The sequence below is a fragment of the Mixophyes fleayi genome, chromosome 9, assembly GCF_038048845.1.
Source record: "Mixophyes fleayi isolate aMixFle1 chromosome 9, aMixFle1.hap1, whole genome shotgun sequence".
NCBI lineage: Eukaryota > Metazoa > Chordata > Amphibia > Anura > Limnodynastidae > Mixophyes > Mixophyes fleayi.
The window spans coordinates 93860313-93884856 of NC_134410.1; the positions used below are offsets into that span (position 1 = coordinate 93860313).

The following is a 24544-nucleotide window of genomic DNA, read 5'->3' on the forward strand; positions in this document are numbered from 1 at the left end:
TGGGCGTGTCCTGTTTTGGAGAAGGACGCGGACCTGCTACGTCACATGACGAGTCATCTGGTGTCATTGTGTAGTCCGGCAGCTGTTTCCTCCCGCTCTTGGTTGAAAATTGCATTTTCTCTTTATTAGGGCTTTGTATCCCAGAACAGTTGAACACATGGATTTATTTAGGTACAGTCCTATTTAACAAGTGACGTGATCTACAGCTACTGATCAGAAGTTTTGTTTCATTTTGTAACGTGCCGTGAGTTGCCATACCAAATAAAAACCCCATTATGTTCGTGGGTGTCACTCTGCACTAATCAATTTGAACATATAAGTGTAAGAATTGCAGTGACAGATTTCGTTCTTATGGACATTATACTTATTTATTTATTTATTATTATATTTTTACAGCTTTTCAAACTCTATAGGCCTGGCTATCCTGTGGCTCTCCAGTTGTGAAACTAGAAGCCCCTGTGTGCTCTGTCAGTCAATAAGTAAGTAGTGAATTGCTGGCAGAGTATGCTGGAACTTGTAGTTTCACAACACCTGGAGAGCCACAGGTTGGCCAGTCCTGGATTATGACATGGGAGTTACACATGCTAACATTGAGTTTAGGTGCATGCATTTATGCATACTTACAAACATAATCTGCGCAAAGCCAAATGGTGCGTGTCCAGCTCATACAAAGTTTTCGGTCTAGCACCACCCATGGTCTTTTCTAATGCCGCCCAGTTGGAACCTGACTCTGTGTGATGCATGCAGCCAGAAGGGTTTGTGTATGGGTGGCACACCACCAGCGATTGTATATGGTAGCAGGGCTGAAGGGATTATTATTTTTAATTTACTGGTAGTTATGGCAACTCCGGTGATAGGATTACTAAAAAAAGAAAAGAATAATACATGTGAGGCACTCATATTTCTCAGGATATATATCTGTCCTTCATGACATAGGGGGGAATTCAATCCCCCCCGAATATCCGCTGCATTAAAACCATTACCGTTATTCCGATAGTTTTAAAAAAACAACGTTTAAACTACCGTAATAAAGCGCAATATTACCATAATAATGTGCAGGCCGCGCTACTTTTACTCGTAACGTGGCCAATTTAATTCTCCCCATAGGGGCATATTCAATTGGCGGCGTTACTATCAAAAGTAACGGGGCTTGCGCACTATTACCGTTATTACGGTGATAGTGCACGTAATTACCGTTATTACGGTACCTTTAACGCCGGTTTCTGGGGGAGCTGAAATCCGGGTTAGAATTACCTTACTAACTACAATACTTTTAACACCGCGTTACTTTTGCGAGTAACGTTGCTAATTGAATATGCCCCATAAAATTCAAAGTGAGTCCAACAACTTTTTCAGGAAACCTTATTTAATGCAAGAAGTAAACACCAATTAATTTTTTTTTAATAATTTACTTAATGTATTATGATCATAAAGTGTAGACAAAAAATAAACACAAATAAAATATAACTTTTATGATGTCCATAAAACTCAATTTAAAAAGCAAAATATTCTCAAAATAAAATGAGTGAGTCAACTATTGGTAATTATTTGTTAAATCCATACTTGTCAAAATGAACAGTTACGATAAAATTAACCTCAATGTTTATTTATGAAAATATATCTAGGACTGATTATCTTTTCTTGTAATGCAAGTCTTTTGCTCACTCTTTGGGGGGTATTCAATTGTGGGCGGAAACGGCGAAAATCCTGCAGTCCGCGCACTATTACCGTTATTATGGTAATAGTGCGCGGAAAAACCGTTACTACAGTAATTTTCTCGCTGGATTTCAGCTCGCAGCTCCCTGATCCTCGAGCTGAAATCCAGCTAACTACTACCGTTATAACGGTAGTAGTTTTTACGCGGTGGGATTTCTTAACAATTCAATACCCCCCTTTGAGTGGTGAGGATTCATATTCCTCTTGCTGTTCCCTGATATATCATACTGACTTTTGTGAGTGGCGCGCAACGTTGTATCATCATGTGCGCACACATGGAAGCTGATAATTCAGGAGGCACAGGGCTTGATGTAGAGTTGGGTGCGATTTACACTGAAATTGTAAGTGTAAATTGCGTTCCGTAGTTTAGTATTTCGAGAAGCAGGTCTGTGCGACTCAGAATACTATATAAATTCCACAAACACATTTCTTTATCTGCCTTATGGGCCAGAGCGCATGATACACTTAAGTGTTTCAGTCAGAACGGCCCTGTAAAACAGATAAATGAATAAATTAATGTAAAAAAATATTGTGCTTCTCCCCTCAAATAGCACAATGATTGGTTATGCTGTTTGGGATGTGCTGCACAGCTTTTTTTAGAAAAAATAATAATTTTATTACTTCTTTTTTAACACAGCAAGGTCTGTTGCACCAATAGAAAGCACCCGCAAAGGTACGTCTCCTTGAGACCTATCTGCGGCTGCTTTCAACTCAACAGAGCATCTAAGGTGCGTAAATATGCCTTTACATTGCTAGGCTCGCCCACTACCTTCTCCGTTCCACCTCTCTAAGCGCAGAGAGGTTTGCACTCTGACTGAGACGGATCCTTGGCTAAAAGTGCTTTTTACACTCATGAGTTAGACTCATCCGGCCCAAAGTGGGGATCTAGCCTACCTTCCCAGGATCTCCCAATAATCTGGGAGTCTTACAGACATTTTGGGAGAGTAGGCAACTATGGAACACACACAAACAGACGTTTCTTTTAAAGTCATTTTGTGACATCAGTCCTCGGTGTAGGAGAGTGGCACCCATTTTCTTTTAGCACACCTCTTTACAGCAATGTCCATTTTCTTGTAGCGCACATTTTTCTGTGTGCTGGTGAGTGATGGAGAGCAGTGGTCATTTTCATGTAGCGCACCTCTTTCTGTGTGCTGGAGAGTAGTGCCCATTCTAGTGTTGCAGTGGTATCCGGGAGCATAGCCGGATTAAGGGGGGGGCACGTGCCCCGGGCCCCCCTCTCTCCGAGGGCCCCCCGCATCACCTCACCTGCCAGTTGCTGTGAAATACGACTGCGGGGGCCCCCTGACAAATGCGAGCACTCCTTAACCCTTGGATGATCTCTAAACATTTGCCAGTAGTACAGCAGCACCGCAGCTGCTGTACTGTCAAAAATGTCCGAAATTGAGCTGCTGCGCATGTGCAGCAGCTCCTCCTAAGCACCAAGAAAGTAAGCAGGTGAGTCGTCATAGTTTCTCTCTTTTTTTTTTTTAAACTTCCGCGCGGCCACGCGATGACGTCACATCGCGCCGACGCAGCCGCCCAGGAGCCTCCGGTAAGTTGGTGCGCTGTTTTTTTTCTAATCCGTCCAGGGGATAGTGACAGGTACTGCGGAGGGGGGCTGGGGTGGCAATAACTAAAAATTACTGCACGGGAGAAGTGATGTCTGCAGGGGGAGGAAAATGTCTGCAGGGGGAAGGGGGGGGGGAGTGGGTGACAATGTATGCATGGGAAAGGGGGGTGAGTGACAATGTATGCAGGGGCAATGACTGTAGGAGGGGGACAATAAAAATGGCCAATGTGTGGGGGGGGACACAGTATATGACTGTAATGTGTGTGGGGGACAGTATATGACTGTAATGTGTGTAGGGGGACAGTATATGACTAATGTGTGTGGGGGGACAGTATACGACTGTGTAATGTGTGTGGGGGACAGTATATGATTGTAATGTGTGTGGGGGACAATATATGACTGTAATGTGTGTGGGGGGACAGTATATGACTGTAATGTGTGTGGGGGGACAGTATACGACTGTAATGTGTGTGGGGGACAGTATACGACTGTAATGTGTGTGGGGGACAGTATATGACTGTAATGTGTGGGGGGGGACGACAGTATATGACTGTAATGTGTACTATTAAGTGAATGTGGGGCTGTTTGGGGAAAATGAGGTATATTTATTGAATGTGATTATGAATTATTTAATGCCTGAGATGGTTGTGGGAAATGGTTATTTTTATTAAACATAAATGCTATTTAATTTCTTGCTGGGGTTGTTTGGAGGGAGGGAAATAGGTTAACTTATTAAATGGGAATACTATTAATTTAATGTTTGGGGCTGGTTGTAGGGAAATAGGTATATTTATTAAATGTATATACTATTTAATGTCAGGGCTAGTTGGAGGGAAATAGATGTATTTATCAAATGTGAATACTATTATTTTAATGTTGGGGCTGGAGTGAGGCCTAAATTTAAAACGTGGGTGCTATATTGATTTAACACCGGTGCTGGTTGGAGTTTTCTAAATTTCATGTACCCATTTTTTTTTTCCTAATAGGGCCTCCAACATTCCAGGATCCAGACAAGCAGCAACTGATCTAAAGACACCAGCAGCCACAAGTGCGGACAATGACAAGACAGGTAGGAGAGACGAGGACAGTCTGCCAACTGTCCTGAATTTGGTGGGTGACTGTCCCGCTTAGTCAGGATTTGCTGCCCAGCGGCACACGATTTTGTCCTGCTCATCAACAGAGATGGGCCTGTATGCTTGAAATGCCAGGGCTGATTTTTACTCCCAGTCCGGCCCTGCTGGGCACATATTTAAACTGTGGAAAAACAAATAAATCATATATAAGTAGAAAACCCTTAATATGCAAAATGTGAACTGAATGATGATGCATATCGTTTATATGCGTTTTAAACCTGCATTTTTTTTACACCATTGGTTAACAGGCCTTAGGTGGAACAAGGATTTGTCTGTTGTCATTTGCTTACCTAACCATTCCTGCCTTGTCAGTGAGAATAGTCAGTTCCATCGAACCTTTAATATCACTTAGAATTCAGAGAGCCTAGTTTTGATATTATTGTTACAACAGTGCACAAATATATATATATTTGACAGGAATAAGAAGCAGGGTTTTTTGTGATATTTTTAAAGATGGTGGCGTATGCAGAGTTTTGTCTTTTCCTTTTTTATTCAGTGCTACTCTCCATAGCAGTGAAGGATTTATTTACACTGCCTTATGTAAATGGGAACAAAAAAACATCTTGGTTTTATGGGCAGCATGGTGACTTAGTGGTTAGCACTTCTGTCTCACAGCACTGGGGTCATGATTTAGATTCCCTATCAAGGCCTTATCTGTGCGGAGTTTGTATGTTCTCCCCGTGTTTGCGTGAGTTTCCTCCCACACACCAATAACATTCTGGTAGGTTAATTGGCTGCTATTAAATTGACCCTAGTCTCTCTGTTTGTGTGTCTGTCTGTGTGTGTGTGTGTTAGGGAATTTAGACTGTACGCTCCAATGGGGATTCTCTGTACATCGCTGCGGAATTAGTGGCACTATATAAATAGATAGATAGCGTGTGTTATCAATGGCATTTTTAATGTGCAGTATCATTGCTAGTATTATTGTGCAGTATCATTGCTAGTTTTAATGTGCGTTATCAGTGGTATCATTGCTGGTTTTAATGTGTGGTGTCAATGCCCATTTTAATGTGGGGTTTTGATGATTGTTTTAATGTAAAGTATTTTAGTTTGTGTAAGTAATGACTTTCTTGTGCAGACAACCTAGGCGAGCCCTCTGGGGAGATCTGTAAATGTTGTACTGCTGGCTATAGGTGTTGAAATGCAGCATATGTCAATGCTTACAGCCTTATACCCAATGAAGACACTATGCTCTTAATTTGAGATCTTAGGGGCCCCCCCTGTCTTAAGTGCCCCGGGCCCCCCAAAGCCTTAATCCAGCTCTGTCCGGGAGTTTAGCTTATGTTCCGGGAGAGTAAGCAACTATGCATTTATGTGTGTCTGTGCAATAACAATTACATGATGCAGCTAAACTAGTTTCAATGCAGCATGTGTACCATTTGTTACTAGGCATTTAGGATATTTCAGGCTTAAGCTTGTGTTAATGTCCAAACTTGTTATTTTAACAGAGCCAAATGACTAGGCCACAGATTCATACCACCCAACTTTTGGTTGTTCCAAATCGTTGATGCACTCACAAAAAGGGCTGTGTGTTCAGGCTACATGCAGGCATGTTCACTACACGTTGGGCATACGAAGCCCCCCAGTGATATGCCACACGCACCTGTTGCCCAAGGAACACCCATCATCTCCCAACTGTCCTGGAACCAAAGTTGAAATCGGGACTGTCCCACTTCAATGTGGACAGTTGGGAGGTATGATTGATTCCAGAATGCTTATACTCTAGTGGGGTTCCCTGCATAGCATATAGAACAGTGGTCAAAGTGGAAATTTGATCTTGAACCCAGTTTTCTCACACATGCTTATAATTGTTAGTTTTGCCAATTTGGATAAAAAGCTTAACATTTCAGAGGTGGTTGAATAAGAAATTGTGTGTGCCTACACATGCACCCAGGCATTTTACTCACTTTCCCTCAGGCTGTGGTTTCTATTCCCATGGCATTGAATGGAACAGAAAGCCACCTACGAAATAGCTCAGATGAAGTTTTTAATATCCTTGTGAGGAGCCTAAGGTCCATAAACATTGACATTTAAGAGTCTGTCACGTGGTGCTAAGGCTGATTTTCTCCCCCGCTAATCGTGGTGATAAAAAGTCACCTGTCGCCCTAATTTATCAACAAAATTTCAACATGGCAGCTGATCAATACTTAGCTGCCTGATCTGTACCATCCCAGAGAGGTAAATGTTAATTTAATGCTGTGTTGGGACAATCTTCGGAGATATGTGCATACGTGACCCGGCTTGCCTGTTCAGACCTGTGCAGTGGAACTGAGAGCCCAGACTTGGGCTTCCAATTCCTCTTAGTAAAAAAAAAAAAAAATTGTAAAAAATATTATACAATAAAGTATGTAAACATATTCTAAAATTACTGTACATTGAAAAAATGCTTTATTCAAATGGATGGCGATTTGTACCACTGCAGTGCTTGTTAAATAGGCTTTTATGGTGAACCTCTAAGAGTATGTAGGCAGCATTTATCCAGGTGCGCCATAGCGGAGCCATTATTTGTTAGAATTATATTTTTTTAAGTTGAATGTGAAACCCTGGGGAATGTTATCACTGGCGTGGGCCTGGAGAAAACACCTGTTTTATCCTGCTATAGAGATTTTCGCCCTATGATAAATATACCAAAATGTTTACCTATCTGCCATCTGTCAGTGGCCTGCCAAGTTTTCACCTGCGGCCCTCCAGCCGGCTGCTCCCAATTACATTCTATGCTTTCTAATAATGAGTCAGAATGGGAACAGCCTACTGTCTGCTCATTTTAAATTCCTCTCCCGCAGTGCAATATGGTTTTGTCAAGTTGAAAAATTTGTTCATTTTTTTTGCTTTGCTCCTAACTCTAATTGATGTCCTTTATATTCAATTGTGCTATCTACGTTATTCCTAGTTTAACTGACACATAGCAAAGTTGAGACATTTTGGGGGAGATTCAATTAGCTGCCATGCTAAATTGGCCAGACGTAATGTGTCTCTGATTGCTACCCCAACCAACTGGTTCTTTCCTGGGTGCTGCAAACACTGACACAGATGAGGTATTGGCTCCTATATGCAAGTGCTTATCCTTGTGTCTGGGGAGACACTGGGTGCAGTATGTTGTATGGGTGGCTATAACTTTTGATGGGATGCTAGTGTTCTATAGCTGGAGTAGCCGTGTTGGAAATGCAAGCCGAGCATTAATAGTCTGCAGGTCTAACATGGCTGTGTGACGAACAGGAGCCAGGCACTTCTGCTCAACAAGTCCTATCTGTCTTCTATGTAGATGATATAATCAACACATTTTGTCGACTCCTACGGACTTTGTCAAGGATATGGTAATAAGTGACTTTACCGAAAACTCACCTGCTGCACACTTATTACTGCACACCAACAAATTAAGTATTGTCTAGGTGAACATACTCCGGTAAGATGACTAAGGCTAGTGAAAAAGAATAAGGGAACTAACCAAACAAACACAACCCAAAAGCTTAGTGATAGAAACTATCACACCTGATTATTCTAGTACACTAGAGTGTATTGCTGAACTTTGCTTATAGCAGAGCTGTCCTTGATTACTTCATGGCCTAGGACCTTGGTACACTAAAGTAGCATACTATTTAAAGAATTACTCTATTTAGAAGAACTTCGTAAGAATGGTATAATATGAATAATAAATATCTGCATATTAGTTAAATTGAATAGTGATTTATCTATTATTGCTTAATTAAATAGCAGTATGCAACACTGTCCAGATAATATATATCAGTCTAAGTTCCCTAACGGACAAGCTCACACAACACTAGGATTCATTTTAGTCTGTGGACAATTAACCTACTATATATGTCTTTAGAAGAAGCCAGAGCGCCTGGAGGAAATCCATGCAAACATGGGGAGAACATACAAACTACACATCGATAGGACCCTTGTTGAAAACCTAACTGAATAACCCCAGTACTGTGAAGCAGCATTACTGACCATTGTGCCACCATGCTGCCCTAGGGTTATATATAGGTTATATATAAGAAACACACTAGCATACATTTTTAGGAACATATATTGAATACTAGAATGTTGAAATAAGTTATATTGTAATTTGTTAACATTGAATTTTCTAAAGTCATTTACTTATAAATTTCTATTGACTTTAACCAATTTTCCTGGGAATGCCCCAAAACACTCTGTCTCCTCTTCTTTCCCTTGGTACCTGTCAATAAAAGCTAATCTTCTAATAGTGCCCAGTTATTATCTCGAACCAAGGTCTCTCCTCTGTATGGGGGTTGGCGACTCCCAACTAGAGTACCACAAATTCAACTTTATGGAGTCCTCTTGAACATGAAGACTATATAAAATGCTTTTGATTCATTTTTTGTGCCGAGCATGGCGCCATTCATTTAATTGAATGGAGTCTTGTCAAACACATGAAAACTGCATGCTCTTGCATCTTATAATGTTTATTGTGCTTTATTGCAGAAGGGAACAAGTGTAATCCATTGTCTGAGAAATATTGTTCAAGAATCCCAAAACATTGATCAAATATTCTTTCATGTTTCAGGGCAATTTCACCTAAGCATAAGGGATATTCTTCTAGTATATATGATATTGAATATTCCCTTTAAAGCACTGCATAATATGGGTCACTATATAAATAAATAATATATATAAATAAATAACCATATCGCATTTGATAAAACAAAAACAGAATAGCCTTTTCGTAAATTTGAACCTGTATGAAAACCTTTTTAAATTGCCATTTCAAATTCCCCATGCCTATTTTTTAATTATACTTCAAAAATAGCTTCAAATGTATATTATAAAGGCCATACTGTATCATAAGTAATATTATGATGTAATAATATAGATGTTGGTGTCAGTTGATGCATGCTTTATCTAAGATTCTTTGTTGTTATGGAAACTAGTATGACATCTAAATGCTTTGGAATTAGAACTCTCTGGACAAGCAACAAAGTCAGATGTAGACAGTGATTGCCAAGGAACGAGACAGAAGAGAAAAAATGGTCTGTAAATATTCATGGCTCCTCTTTCACTCTTTATTTGGTCATGGAAAAATGAGAGGCATTTTATTCTTTGCACTCTGGCTCCATTGTGTATGCTGCCGTCCCGTGCCAATCCACCAAAACAGAAAACAAAGTTCGCTGACTGAAATTACAAGTGTTTCGCTCCACAATTCAGAGGCAGCAAACCATGATAAAGAAACAGTGAGTATGTATACTCCATGTGTAAAAGTCAAGTTTTCTAATTTGGCACATTAGGCATATATTCACCTATAAAGATTGATTATTTCACCCATTGTATAACTAATATGCCACCATGATTTTTGTCAACTTATTTTGTATGTAGCTCCACTCATTTGAAATGTCACATTCTTTATTACTTTTTTACTGATAATTCTGTTGATTATATGCTTGAATCAGAACACCAAACGTGCATTACCTTGAGCTACCAATTATTTATATCTGATACTCTTCTATACAAAGTTTTGTGGGGGGTTTTTTGCGACTGAACATTTTCTTACATTTTTTTTCAATCTAACTTTCATTGTTTTGGACATAATAAATTATATTTTAAATAGTGCAGTACCCAGAGTAAAACATATCAGACATAAAATATAGTCACTTCAAAGATGTCTCTATGTCTGTCTTCTTCTCTGTCTGGAGAGTAGGGGAACAATTATCTTTTGTGAATTCTTTTTGTTTTTTTAAACACTAATATAAAGTCACTTAGGCTTTTGGCCACTGTGTGCGACCAGTATGGCGTGCATATATTGTGGCATTGAATCCACCTATGTCTGACATTGTGTAGGGGGATGTAGCACAATTTTTCCACAAAAACGTCACTCACTCAACTGATGCCTGGTTGATGGTGAGGAAAACATTGTCTCAGGTGTCATTCCAGAATATCCCATAAAAGCTTGATGGTGTTCAGATCTGGTGACAGAGAAGGCCTTGACATATGAATAACATGCTCATCAAACCATTGGTTAACCACACATGCTTTGTGGCATTGTCGTCTTGGAAAATACCCCTCCTGACAGAAAAGGAATGCTGCAATATGGGGTGAAGATGCTCACTCGGTACCATTAAGTAGCGATTAGCATTGACCTGGACTAAATGACTGCACCCAAAACCATGACAGAAAATGCGCCCGCCACATTATGGAACCAACAGAACAATTCACTGTTGGAAAAAAGCATTTGGGGCTGTATAGTGCTTTGGCTTCACATGTACCCTCGTCTGTTTGTTAGGAACATAGTGGTGGATGAATCATATGAACATCTTAACTTCAACCACTGCTTGGTAGGCCATTGCCTGTTGTTTGCATCACTGAACTTACAAAGTGCATTGCCAAGTGTGCTAAGTGGGTTCCGACTATAATATGCTGATCTGTAAAGTTCTCGTCTGATAATTTTTTATGAAACTGACTACTCATGTTCAAGGTTGAAAAGTTAATTGATCTGTAGTTGATCGATGGTTTTACAATGCCCTCCTAATTAATTAATAGATATCACAATGTTGCGGTATGTGCTCTGTCTACTGTTGCCCTATTGATGAGTTTTTAACGCTTGGACATTGCTTGGAAAAATGCAATTCTTTGCTTAAGGCCTATACTTTTCATGGGACTCATTCAGTGAAATGCTATGCAGGCTCACTCGCCTCCTGTAATAAACCAGGCCCTGTGCAATAAAAATGAAACAATTAAAAATGGCAGTGTGCCCCTAGATCTTAAGAGGTCAGAGGGGCATTCCAAAGCCTTTCTGCTCACTACAGTCATGGCCAAAAGTTTTGAGAATGACAAGTATTGGTTTTCACAAAGTTTTCTGCCTCAGTGCTTTTAGACCTTTTTGTCAGATGTTGCTATGGTATACGTAAGTAAAATTACAAGCATTTCATAAGTGTCAAATTTATTGGGCCCTAATTTGCCTCATGAATCTGGTCCGCCTATCCTCACAAACTTATTGAGGAATTAAATTTTAGGTTAAGTCTGTCGCCCAGTCCGTGCCTGCTGCCAAGTCCGGGCCTGCTGCCAAGTCTGCTGCCCATTCTGGGCCTGCTGTCAAGTCTGCCACCCAGTCTGGGTCCACCTCCAAGTGTGCCCAGCCCAAGCCGCCTCTTGTCGAGGGTCTCCAGTTGGAGCTGTCACCTACCTTTGAGGGGCACCTTTCTCAATTTAGTGCTATACTGAGGTTTCGTGCTTCTTTTTTCCCCTCAGTATCTGGCCTTGTCAGTGACCCAAAGAGGCAAGTTTTGTTTTTGTTATCAAATTTTAGAGCAGAGACTATGGAATGGGCAAATCCTTTGGTTGAGACTAATCACCCCATCCTATTTGACTTACAACTATTTGTTGAGGCAGTAGTCAACAAGTTTTCACCAACTCCTGCAGTGCCATCTTGTGGGTCACCTGTGCTTTCAGCAACACTACCCAGCACAACAGTCCTAGAGCTACCTTTGTGCTCCTCCCAGTTGACTCAGGCTCCTATTCCGAGAAAATCCCCTAAAAGGGGAAGACGTGAGAATAGAGGAGGTTCTGCAGTGCTTCAACTTCGCTCTGGCATGACTTCCTTCACCTTCCCACCCATGGACGAGGACTTTTCTGCCGGTCCCCCCATTGTGGACTATGATATCAATGAATTTAGACATTTTTGGTAATCGGACGTCTGAATTCGCCCTAAGGGGTGGGGGGGGGGGGGTACTGTCAGGATCTGCCTACAAGCCCCTTCCATTGCATGCTGCTTTGCCTGGCAGCTCCCTTTGGACTTTATTGTTTGTTTTATATAAGAATCAAGAATCAAAATCCACTGCGTAAGAATTTCTTAAGTTAAGATGAAAATCCATCTTAACTTCACTCTTATCTCCCTGATTCTTCTTAAAATAAGCATCTTAAATTTTGCACAAGACAGGGGCGGATCTAGGAAATTGCTATACCCGGGGCGATTTAGGGGGGGGGGGGGGGTTAGGCCCCGCCCCCTTTCCGACATATAAGGCTGCCAGGGGCTGCAAGCCCCTGCTAGGGGGGGTGATTGCCCCGATCGCCCCCCCCTACCTGGATCCGCCACTGGCACAAGATAAGGGGCCTGATTCATTAAGGATCTTAACTTAAGAAACTTCTTATTTAAGTCTCCTGGACAAAACCATGTTACAATGCAAGGGGGGCAAATTAGTATTCTGTTTTGCACATAAGTTAAAACTGACTGTTTTTTCATGTAGCACACAAATATCAACTTTAAATTTCGGTGTACAAATAAGCTAGCAAGTATTTGTGTGCTACATGAAAAAACACCCTTTGCATTGTAACATGGTTTTGTCCAGGAGATTTAAATAAGAAGTTTCTTAAGTTAAGATCCTTAATGAATCAGGCCCAAGATCACTAATGAATCAGGCCCCATGTGTTTCATCATATTCCTGGCTCTTTAGCTGTATTTCTGCAAAGAAGCATGACAGCTCCACTATATACTCCTAACCAACTTCAAGTGTGCATGAAACAGTCTTTTATAGTGGATTGTAATAAACAGGTGTATGGCCCACTGTGGTATCAGGTGACGAGATCTGATGCTGGGTCTATGCAACGCTGTTTACGGATATCTGTTGTTTAATTTTATACTGATTAAAATATGCTTGCATTTATTTCTGATTGAAATTTATTCTAAGATGCATTTGCATAGACATTCTTATTTTAAATGTTTGAAAAAAAATATATGATCCTTCATGTCTAATTAAGAAAGTGTGTGCAATTGCTCATTTAATTATGCTCATTAACACTTTAGGTTGCCTGTGTTGTATGTTTGTTTCCATCTGAAGTATGCCTTAGTGGTTAGACAAACCAGCTGCCAACAGTAGAGTCATGAGTTTGAATCCAGAGTCATGCCTGTATCTGTGTGGACTTTGTATATCCCCATGTTTCTGTGGGTTTACTCCAATGTGTTACTTATAGAAGAGTACGCTAGTTTATGTTTTGGTGTTGGCTCTGTCTATAGAGTATTGTATCATGCATGTATATTTATAATTGCAAATTATTAGCTATTGAATTCGCAATCCACATTTATTTTTATTTAACCTAATAGGACTTTCAAACATGGTGCTTGTCATTCAAATCTATATAATGTATGTAATGCTCGATCTGCACATTGCCTTAGTGGTTAGACAATCCACTTTTCATCAATGGGGTCATGAGTTTGATTCCTGACCAATTTTGTGGAATATGCCTATATTGCATGTTGAAATTTGTGTGGCGCTATAACAGAGACAAGCAGCTGTTCCAAATAAAGTAAATCCAAACAACTAGAAAATATCCACAGCTAAAAGCAAACAACACCTAAGTTGCAAAAAAAGCAGAAGGCAGAAAATGACAAACAATTTTATGTTCAACTATTATTATTATTATTATATTATACATCAATGAATTTACATAGCAAATTATTAAAACTGTATCTACAATGAATTTAGGGCAAAAATATTTGATTGCATAATTATTGAAATTAATAAAAAAAAGTTTGTTATGAGAGAAGTAAATCAGTAACCACCTTTCACTCCAACATCACAGGAGAGTCCTATAAGATCGATAAGAGGAAAGATAATAAGTGACACTACTGGTGCTGTCTATCTACTAAAATGCCCATGTGGTCACCAGTATGTGGGTTGCACTATAAATTACATGTGAGGATCGCAGAACATTTGCGGAACATCAAAAACCAATTGGAGACTCAGTGTGTCTGACCATTTTGCAAAATTTCATGACCATAACCCATCCACCCTTAAATTCCTATGGATTTGCCAAGTCCACAAGCCCTGGAGAGGGGGAGATTTTATTGGGCAGATCTCAAAAGAAGAAGCCAGTTGGATTTACACTGACCCCTAGAGGCCTCAATATGGACTTTGACCTTGGCTTTTTTCTGAACATCTAATATTAGACATCATGTAATAATTCAAATACAATCAAAATCAATCAGGCAATCTATAACACAAGGCTCAGTGCCCATATACTAATACCTACCTGTGGAGCACTAACCTACCTCTTAATATATCGTGGATACATTTTACACAGCAGATTAATCAACTCTCAGTATATATCAATTAAGAACCCTCCAAACTAACTGCATTGTATATGAATTGCAAGCTTTTAATAATATGTCAATGAATATAACTATTGGTTGTCTCAATAGTTAAAGACTTCCTGCTATTTTAGTATGTGAATGAACAAGTATTCTGTTCAACTAACAACCTTGTTCAAATACTATAAGACTGGTAATTAGCTGTGTAAACTGAGTCTTCTTAGGACCCAACAGACTCTGCAGGTCACTGGTTAGTAATGTACTACTTACACCTGGAACCAGTGATCAGTCTACATAAACACTGGCAAGGACAAGCAGTCAGTTTGTGTGCACATATCCCTGAGGAATCCCATACTATTTTGAGGGGCAAAAGTGGTTGGATTAATGTTATATTTTTCAACTTTCAACACCAACTTTGGCAGTATTTCACACTCAACACAAGGAGCTGTCACAATCATTCAAACATTGCCCGCATACACGCATGCTGCAACCACAACACGGCTTCATCACCAGCCGGCAAAGACCGAGGTCAGACTGCGCATGCGCATCCTTGGAAAGTAGACATCTGCAACGGGATCCATGAGCGAGCAGCACCACCCGCATTCGGGGAGGAAAGGACTATAGGAGAGGAACATCACTACTCTACAAGCAACATCTTTTCAAAAACGTGAGTTATTGGGAATATTTCCCACAACAACATCTGGACAAGTTTGACTTCAACAGTCTATGTATGGAACTATACATTATTGAACCATTCTGAATTATCTTCACATACTTTACATCATCCACTGGACGGACCTACTTTTGCATAGATATAAATTGCATATCTGCACTTTGCATTTTTATGTGACTATTTTGACTTGAACTGCTTTAATTCACTACTCGCAGCCCACATCCTGCTGTATTACCAGCATTTCAATACATTGCTACTTATACATGTCATAATTCTGTATGTTATTCTGTCCAGAATTTTTATTTATGATGTCACAGTGATACCTATCACATTTAAGTTTATTTATCTGTAACATACCTGCCATTATACATCTTCATGCGCCCTAGCACCTATTATACCATATTCTGTTATGAGAGAAGTGTATGCAGGTGTATGTTGTGCATAATTTTTTTTAATTATGGGTTTTTAAAGCAAACATTGTTTTTATAACAGTTTAGTGTGGTGGCTTATTTGGCGCTGCTGGTGTGTGTAATTATTCATTTTTCACAGTAACACTTTAGCCTGCCAGTAACACTTGACTTGTATGCAATGGTGTATTGTTGAGCTTTTCGTTATAGTCTACATCATGCACATATTGTTTCCATCTGCGCATTGGTTTAGTGGTTAGACAATCCACCTTCCAACAATGGGGTCATGAGTTCGAATCCTCAGTCACGGCCTTATCTCTGTGGAGTTTAAATATCCTGCCCATGTTTGTGTGGGTTTCCTAAGTGTCTGTTATGGAAGAGTATGCATGGTTTATGTTCGCAAATTTTATCTATATAGTTTTAACAAATTAAACTTTAATGCTTTTTATTTATACTAGCGTATTATTAACCTTTTTAAAAAAATGATCAAACAAGGTATAGGCTAACTATTAGATATTGCATATCAACCACTTAACATTGCAATTTATTACAACTGTGCATCCACCATGGTTGTTTAAAAAAATTACATTGTTTAATGTTTAACATTAATATAAATTAAAAACAAAAAAAAGCTATCAGAGTGAAGATGGTAAGATGTATGTTGTGCATATTTAGTTGTGAATGTTTTAAAAGAATGATGCTTTTTTTACTCTTTAGTGTTGTTATTCAGCGCTGCTACTATACCTTTTTTGGACTTAAACATGACCCTGAGCTTCCTTAAGTTTAGGCAAGAAGTTAAGAAAAACGTTAAGCATTTCTTCTTATCTATCGGTTCCAGAGGTAAACACCTGCTCTTCTTAAGTCAGTACGATCTCCGCCCAATCTCCGCCCATTCCCCTGCCTTTTTTCTTAAGTGGTCGGAAAGCTTCTTAAGTGCAGTTAAGAAGGATTTTCATCTTAAGAAATTCTTAATTTACACAACTGATTTTCCTTTTTATCTCCCTTTTCAGTGCATGCACAGAGACAGTTTTCGTATTATCTGCAAAAAACGGCAGATAAGATCAGTAATGAATCAGGCCCATAGTCATTAATGTCAAAACATTAGAAAGAACTATTTATTTATTTATTTTTCCATAAAATACATTTATTAAGATGATATGAATGTATTTTTACAGTTGTTCCTGATTGCAAATACATGTTCTAGCTTGCATACGCAGCCATCATCACTATCACTCGGCACTTACACCTGATACAACAGAAAGACACATTCTTTTGAGATGTCCAAAGCTTGCATCAGAAGCTGCTGCCTGCACTTGAGCTTGGCACGCCCTTACTGTACATTGACTAGATGCATACACCCATTCCCCTCCCCATTCTGCCCATGAAATTGTAGGGTGTAGTAAAGGTCCTTTTCGCTTGTGTTACGAGCCGCGGCTCCCTGAAGGGCCGCCGCGACTCACTTCCGCTAGCGCCAGGCGTCCCGGCCGTCTCCATGACGACCAGGACGTCACTTCCGCCTACTACGTTCCGGTTGCCTGGGCAACAACCGGGACGCTGTATCACCACTACTGCAGCGCCCGGCCAGCGATCGGGCGCATGCAAGCAGACAAAGGTAATATACTGGATTATGTTTTGGTATTGACTCTGTGTTAGAGTCTGTTAGTAGGAAGTTCTCTTGGCACCTTTTTGATAGGATTCTGTTGGTTTTAGGTAGTAGGGAGGAGTCTCTTAGCACGCAATTCTATTGGCTCTCCTTGCTATTTAAGGCAGTGAGGACAGAGCCTGATTGCCAGTTATAGCTTCCTGTGTAGCTAGGCTCCTGTTCCTGTTTCCCTGCTCCTGTGCTGTATTCTAGTTGGATTTCCTGTGCATGACCCCTGGCTTGTTTCTGGACCTCGTTGTATTGCCTGTGACCCCTGACCTCAGCTCGTTATCTGTTATCGCTGCCTGCTGACGGCCCTTGACCTTTGCTTGGATCTCACACTGCCGTGTACTACTACGCTACCCTGGGTTCTCCCCAGTCAGTGCACATTACACGACCCTCCGTTCGTCTGCAGCCAAGTCTGTCCCCACCACTAGGGGCTCCAGCGAACACCAGACTTCGGAGCAGACTCTGGGTTTTGACGTGCTGACTGGAGGGGTTCCTAACAGCTTGAAGATGAATTGAGCATTACTGCTTTCACTGACGTATGGTCTGATTCTGGGCATGCACAGTGTGATTTTACACAAAATATGACACGTATTGGCATTTACATTCCTTGATGATTGAGGCCTTATATGATATCTCAGACTTGGTACTGCCAGGCATGGGCAGGTGGCTGGACTACCCTCTGCTAATGTGTGTCAGAAAATGTATAAATAGAGCTGTACTTGTATTCCATCTTATACGTCAGTACTTTTCTATGAACACCAGTACCTCTAACTGGTGTCAAATGATCCTTCTAAGGTCCCTTTAAGAGCAATAAAGCTTTATTCTGCTTTCAAGATTCTGCCTGACGCCTATTGACTGCTGTATTCCTGTGACCAACAGATGAGAGCTATGTGTACAAAATGCATGATAATTAAGAATTTGCTTCCATTAGCTAACTTGCACTAGATTAGCCCAACCTTTTTTGACCTGGGGGCCACATGGAGAGATAGTATGAGGGCTGCATGGGGATAGTACTCAGGGACCACAGTAACAGTTTTGTTTCTTGAAAAGAAAAAATTGTATTCATCTCTGTGTCATGGTGGTGCACCAGAGAGTGTGTGGCCATCCCATGTAATGAGTGGGGTCACATTAAATAGAGAGTGACTGGCCTCCTCTAGCCTAATATTACATGTAGTTTTGTTTTTTTGTTTTTTCTCTTCCCTCTGATCAGTTGACCAATTAGCACAGATGTAGTGCATTCAGAATTCAGCCTCACTATATCTCAACATTCAGTCTAGGGGGAAGTGTTTCGGGTGTGACGTGTTCGGGGTTTCTTACACTAAGTGGGGTTCTCTCACAAAGTGTTTGAAAATGCACAGTTAAACAACACAGTTGAACAAACATTGGACAACATCTGAATCAGTCTAGGAATAAGCGACATCTGCTACAGCCTAACTCTGCTCTACTTCTCTGTCTATACGGAACACTGTAAATAGGTATTTCTTTTAACTCCCTTAACTATGTGCCTTTTACTCTTAAATATCAATGTTTAACACATTTCTTTTACTACCTTTACTCATGGCACTATCTTTAGGACTGTATCACTCCTTCACCTTTCCTGCAACACAAACATTTGTCCACATTGCCCCTTCATTACTCCACTTAACCCAAGTTAACACTCATGAACCTTTGCCCTATTTATTTTCACTAACTGGAACGGCCTCCTTCTTTTCACCAGAAAATGAAAGGTCACACACTTTACAATCCTCTTAGATAACTTTCTCTCTGCTTCTATTAGCAGGTGATATATGTCCTAATCCAGGTCCTCCACATTCCTCCACTACACATATAGCAGAACACTACCAAAATCCAGCAAACCTCAAATGCATCACCTGTTTCCCTTCTATTCCAAAGTCCTTTAAATGTGCCCTTTCGAATATACATTGTTTGTGACAAACTTGCCTCCATACACAACCTCTTCCTCTCAACCAACCTCAACCTTCTGTCAATAATTGAAACATGGCTTACACAATCAGACACTGTCTCACCAGCAGCCCTTTCACATAGTGGTCTCCTTTTCACCCACGCCTCCAGACCTGGAGGCAGACAATGAGGTGGGTTTGGACTGCTTTTCTCCCCACAGTGCACAATCACAGTGCTACCAAATGTCCCATCACTCACGTTCACATCTTTTGATGTACATGCTATTTAGATTTTTAGTCCATTCTCTGTGTTGCTGTGGTCTTTCACCCCCCTGGAGCGCACCCACTTCTTTCTTCTGACTTTCCCACCATCATAATTCGTGATTTCAACATCCACATTGGTAATCCATGTTGCAATGCTGCTTCCAAACTATTCTCCGTAGCTTCCTCCCTCAACCTCTTCCATTGGATTGAATGCTCTACTCATCAGGATGGCCATTGCCTTGATCTTGTTTTCTCTAGACTATGCTCAGTTTCTGATTTCCCTTAACACGCCTTTCCCCCTCTTGGATCATCAGTTACATGCTCTCTCCCAGTACTTTAACTTCTCTGCTGTCAAACTCTACCAGGCCTCCTCATACCCGCAGAAATCTTAACTCTATTAATCATCAACAGTTTTCCACCTCTCTGCCAACACCGTCTCTCCTCAATCTCTACATTCTCCTCCCATGATATTGCAGTACCTAATTTTCACAAAACCCTAGCAGCAGCCCTTGATCAAGTGGCTCCAGCGACTATTCATACTTCACATGTGTAACGGATTGATGGGATCGTTGTGCTACACTAGATTTGAGCTGGCAGGCCAGTGGTGCGGAATCTAACAAACCCCCTGGTATTCACCAAGAACCGCCGCAAGGCGGGATGGACTTAGCTGCTGAGGGCTTGCAGGTTGCGGTCCACAGGTTGACCTCTAGAGGTAGCACTGCCGTAGAAATGATAAAAGGATTCTGAGGGATGTAGGTAAGAAGGAACACAGGGTAGTAGGTAAGAGTTCACGGACACAAGAACACACTCCGGGATCTGGTACACAATGTGATGGAGAGCAGAATCAGCAGATAATAATGTAGTCAGGGCAAGCCAGGGTCTGGTACACAGTCTGTTGGAGGAGCAAAATCAGCAGGAAATAACGTAGTCAGAGCAAGCCAGGTCTGGTACACGATAATCACCAAGAGCAGGAACTAATATACACAAGAGTAATCGTGAAGCCAGGTACAGTACACAGGAGCAGGAGAGCCAGGATGGTCAGACAGGCAGAAACTGGAACACGGATAATCAGAGGAAATAGGCACAGCACAATGGGCACAGCACTAACCAGGAGTCAGGATGCATACAAGTTGCTCTGACGCTGGACAGGCATCAAAGCGAAGTTTAAAAAGGAGGCGCTGATTTCACAATGTGAGGATGGAAGAATTCCCACTAGTGGCAAATTCAAGGCGCAATTGATTGAAGCTCTCGTGCAGAGAGATCAGCATCAAGTCGTAGATGTGTCCCAGGAAGGGCACAGCCAGGATTCAGAAGCGGACCTGACTGTGGATATTGCTCCAAACGGTGGACTGTTAATTTCGGATGATTCTAATAGTTCATGTGTGGACACTGCTATGGACGTCTATTTGGAAACTGCCCTAAAGTTTTTAGGCCCAGCGGACATTACAACCAAAATGCAGCTTATACAGCAGTACCAGTAGAAGGAAGCTGCTGACCGTCTGGAGAGGCGCGCTGTTGTGGAGGCAGCGGAGCGCCAGGCAGAAAGAGAAGCTGCCGAGCGAGAGGGAGAGAGGAGACCCCAGCTGGAGCTTCCCAAGCTCCAACGCCAGCCAGAAGCCAGAGAGGCTGGTATCAGCAGACCCTGTCCAGAGAATGTCCCTGTATTGGAAAAAGATGGAGATTTGGATGTTTTTTTGAGAGGATTTGAATAAACGTGCCAACAGTACGGATTGTCCAAAGATCAGTGGGCACAGTATGTAACCCCTGGCTTGCGAGGGAAAGCCTTAGAGGCCTTTGCAGATCTCCCACCTGAGATGGACGGAGATTATGAGGCAATAAAAAGTGCCTTGTTACAGCATTTTAATATCCCTCCGGAGGCGCACTGACAGAAATTCCGAGATTAAAAATGCAGTACTTCTGACACTTATTCAGGACTTGTGGCCCAGCTGTCTGCTTCTTTCAAACAGTGCATTTGAGGGTTAAAGATCACCACCTTAGATGCTCTGAAAGATTTAATGATCCAAGAGCAATTTCTCTTTTTGTGCCTAGCTAAGTGAGAAATGAAGTCCCTTATCTCGTCTCAGTCCTCCAATCCCCGCCGCCTCTTTGCTACCTTCAACTCCCTCCTCTCTCTCCCCCCCTCCCCCTGTCCCATCTTCCCTCTCCGCTTCTGACTTTGCCACCTTTTTCTCTTCTAAAATTGAGGCCATCAGACAGAACATCTCCTCCTCCCACCCCTCTCCAGCCACACTTATCGCTTCACCGCCCTCCATTAACCAGGTCTGGTGCTCCTTCAACCCTACATCAGGTGAGGAAGTTTGCTCTCTTATTCTTTCCTCTCCACCCTCTACCTGTCCTCTTGAGCCCATCCCCTCTCACATCCTTCACTCTCTGTCTCCTACTGCCTGTTCTTACTTCGCACACCTTTTCAACCTATCACTCTCCTCTGGCGTAGTTCCCTCCTCATTCAAACACGCTCTTATCTCTTTCCTCAAGAAACCCCATCTTGACCCCACCTCTCTTGCGAATTATCGCCCTATCTCTTCTCACCTATGTCTCCATATTACTTGAGCGGATCATCTGCAGCTGCCTCATCAGACACCTCTCTGACAACTCCCTCCTCAACTCTCTCCAATCTGGCTATTGCCCCCTCCACTCCACCGAAACGGTCCTGGCCAAAGTTACTAACGATATCCTATCAGCCAAATCCAAGGGTCACTTCTCCCTACTCATCCTCCTTGACCTCTCTGCGGCCTTTGACACCATTGACCACCCCCTCCTGCTGCAAACTCTTCTCTCTTTCGGCCTCTCTGGTTCTGTCCATTCCTGTTTCACCTCATACCTTGCTAACCGCTCCTTCTCTGTATCCACGTCTGGCACTTCCTCCACCCCCTCCCCTCTCCCTGTAGGAGTCCCTCAGGGCTCTGTTCTCGGTCCTCTACTCTTCTCACTCTATACTTCCTCCCTTGGTGCTCTCATCTCCTTCTGTCTTCAGTATCACCTCTATGCTGATGACATTCAACTCTACATCTCTTTCCCTGATCTTTCCCCCTCCCTCCTCTCTCGTGTCTCTGACTGCCTCTCAGCCATCTCCTCCTGGATGTCCTCGCACTTTCTTAAAATTAACATCTCTAAAACTGAACTCATTGTCATTCCCCCATCCAGACTCCCATCCCACCATGACCTCTCTATCGTTGTTAACAACTCCACCATCTCCTCTTTTACCCAACTCCGCTGCCTGGGTGTCACCATTGACTCCTCTCTCTCTTTTGCCCCCCACATTCAATCCCTCGCCCAAACCTGTCGTTTCCAACTTCGCAACATCCGCCCCTTCTCTCAAGATGCCACCAAAACTATCATCCATGCTCTCTTCATCTCCCGCTTTGATTACTGCAACCCCTTTACTGGCCTCCCCCACTCCCACTTCGCCCCCCTCCGCTCTATATTCAATGCGGCCGCAAGACTCATCTTCCTCTTACGACGCTCCTCCTCCGCCTCCCCTCTCTGTCTTGCCTTACACTGGCTCCCCTTCCCCTACAGAATCCTTTTTAAACTCCTTACCACCACTTACAAGGCTCTCTCCCAGGCTACTGCCCCTTATATCTCTAACCTCCTCTCCATTCACACTCCTGCCCGCTCCCTGCGCTCGGCCAATGACCGCCGCCTCTCCTCCACTCTCATCACCACTTCTCACTCTAGAATCCAAGACATCTCCCGTGCAGCCCCCCTTCACTGGAACGACCGCCCTCACTCCATCCGTCTCTCCTAACCTGTGCTCCTTCAAACAAGCACTCAAAACTCACCTGTTCCTCAAAGCATTCCAACCTTCCACCTAAACCCCTCATCTCCTCTGCTCGTTCTCCCCTCTCTCCTCCCAGCCCCCCTTTTCTCCCCCATACTTCAACTGCCTCCCCTTGTGCCTGTTTGTTTTCCCCCCTTTAGGATGTAAGCTCATATGAGTAGGGCCCTCTTCCCTTTTGTCTCCACTCCTGTTTTTTTGCTCTGCCTCTACTGCGTTAGCATGCCTGAGTTTCTGAAGTATTGGTACTTTTTGTTTATTGTTCTGCACTGTCTCTCCCTGTATTGTCTACTGTTTGTACTGTGTACGGTGATGCGGAAATCTTGTGGCGCCTAACAAATAAACGATAATAATAATAATAATAGCTGATGTGAAGGAATAGGTAATGGATCGGGACCCTGAATTATCTGTGGAAGCAGCTAGACTGGCTGACAAGTATACTGTCACCTGGGCACCTGCAGCTAAAAGAGGGACTTTTGCACCAGGGTAGTTTGCCTGGAAAGGGGAACAGCCAGGGGGATTAACCCCACCTCCCGGAACGCCATCATCCACTGTTTCTTCATCTTTTGGGAGGGTTGGGGCAAAGCCTGTTTTGGGAGACACCCGCCAATGTTTTGTGTGCAATCAGGTAGGGCACATCCGTATCGTCTGTCCAGAAAAGAAGAACACTTTACCCTCCTTAGGGGGGGAGGGTACCTTCCATGCAAACTTCTCCAGCTGTCCTGTGTGTTGTTGGACCACAAGGGTGCAGGAAGCACAACCTGCAAACAGTCAATGTGGGTGACAAGGTAACTGGGTTTAAGAGACACTGGTGCGGATGTTACTTTTGTGCGTTCAGAACTGGAAGGGTTAGAGAACTTCATTCCAGGAAAATGTATTATAGTGAAAGGGGTGGGTGGAATTCACCTTACTGTGCCTATGTCCAAGGTCTATCTGGACGGAGTGCTGGAAGAGGTCTAAGGGAATTAGGGATATCAGACCATATTCCTACCAATGTTTTGCTTGGAACCGATTTAGGCAGGATGTTATCTCATTATGTCGCTAGTAGTGACGTTGTGGACACTGAAATTAACCATGTTTTTTCCAGGTACCAGGATGTGACAGGGAAAATGTTTTTGTCAGTTGTATCTGAAGTTTGTAATCTAGGATGTGACAAGGAAAATGTATGCTCAATTGTACCTGACCTGGGTAAACTGTCTGAAGTGTCAGTGTTCACAAGCTTGCAGCAGAAGGTGACAATTTCCTAGAGTCATTGCATGAGGGGGGGAAGGGGGCTGCCAGAAGGCAACACTGACCCTGAATCAGTTTCTCTAACCCCAGTTCCTCCTGCTCCTGCAATGATAGATGTGTCTGATTACAATATGGTAAATTGCGTTCTTTTGAAATCT

At 42.2% G+C, this 24544-nt stretch overlaps 1 long non-coding RNA gene across 3 annotated transcripts in view; it reads left to right on the forward strand.

Moving 5' to 3' along the window:
* The first annotated feature begins 33 nt into the window (after positions 1-33).
* The window catches only part of LOC142101656 (uncharacterized), a 43158-nt gene continuing 18647 nt past the window's right edge, over positions 34-24544 (forward strand). Inside the window, exons 1-2 of one of the 3 annotated variants that reach the window (XR_012679103.1) lie at positions 34-171; positions 9342-9618. This is a non-coding gene — a long non-coding RNA (uncharacterized LOC142101656). The remainder of the gene's footprint in view (positions 172-9341; positions 9619-24544) is intronic. The other 2 variants (XR_012679104.1, XR_012679102.1) reach the window with 2 other exon arrangements.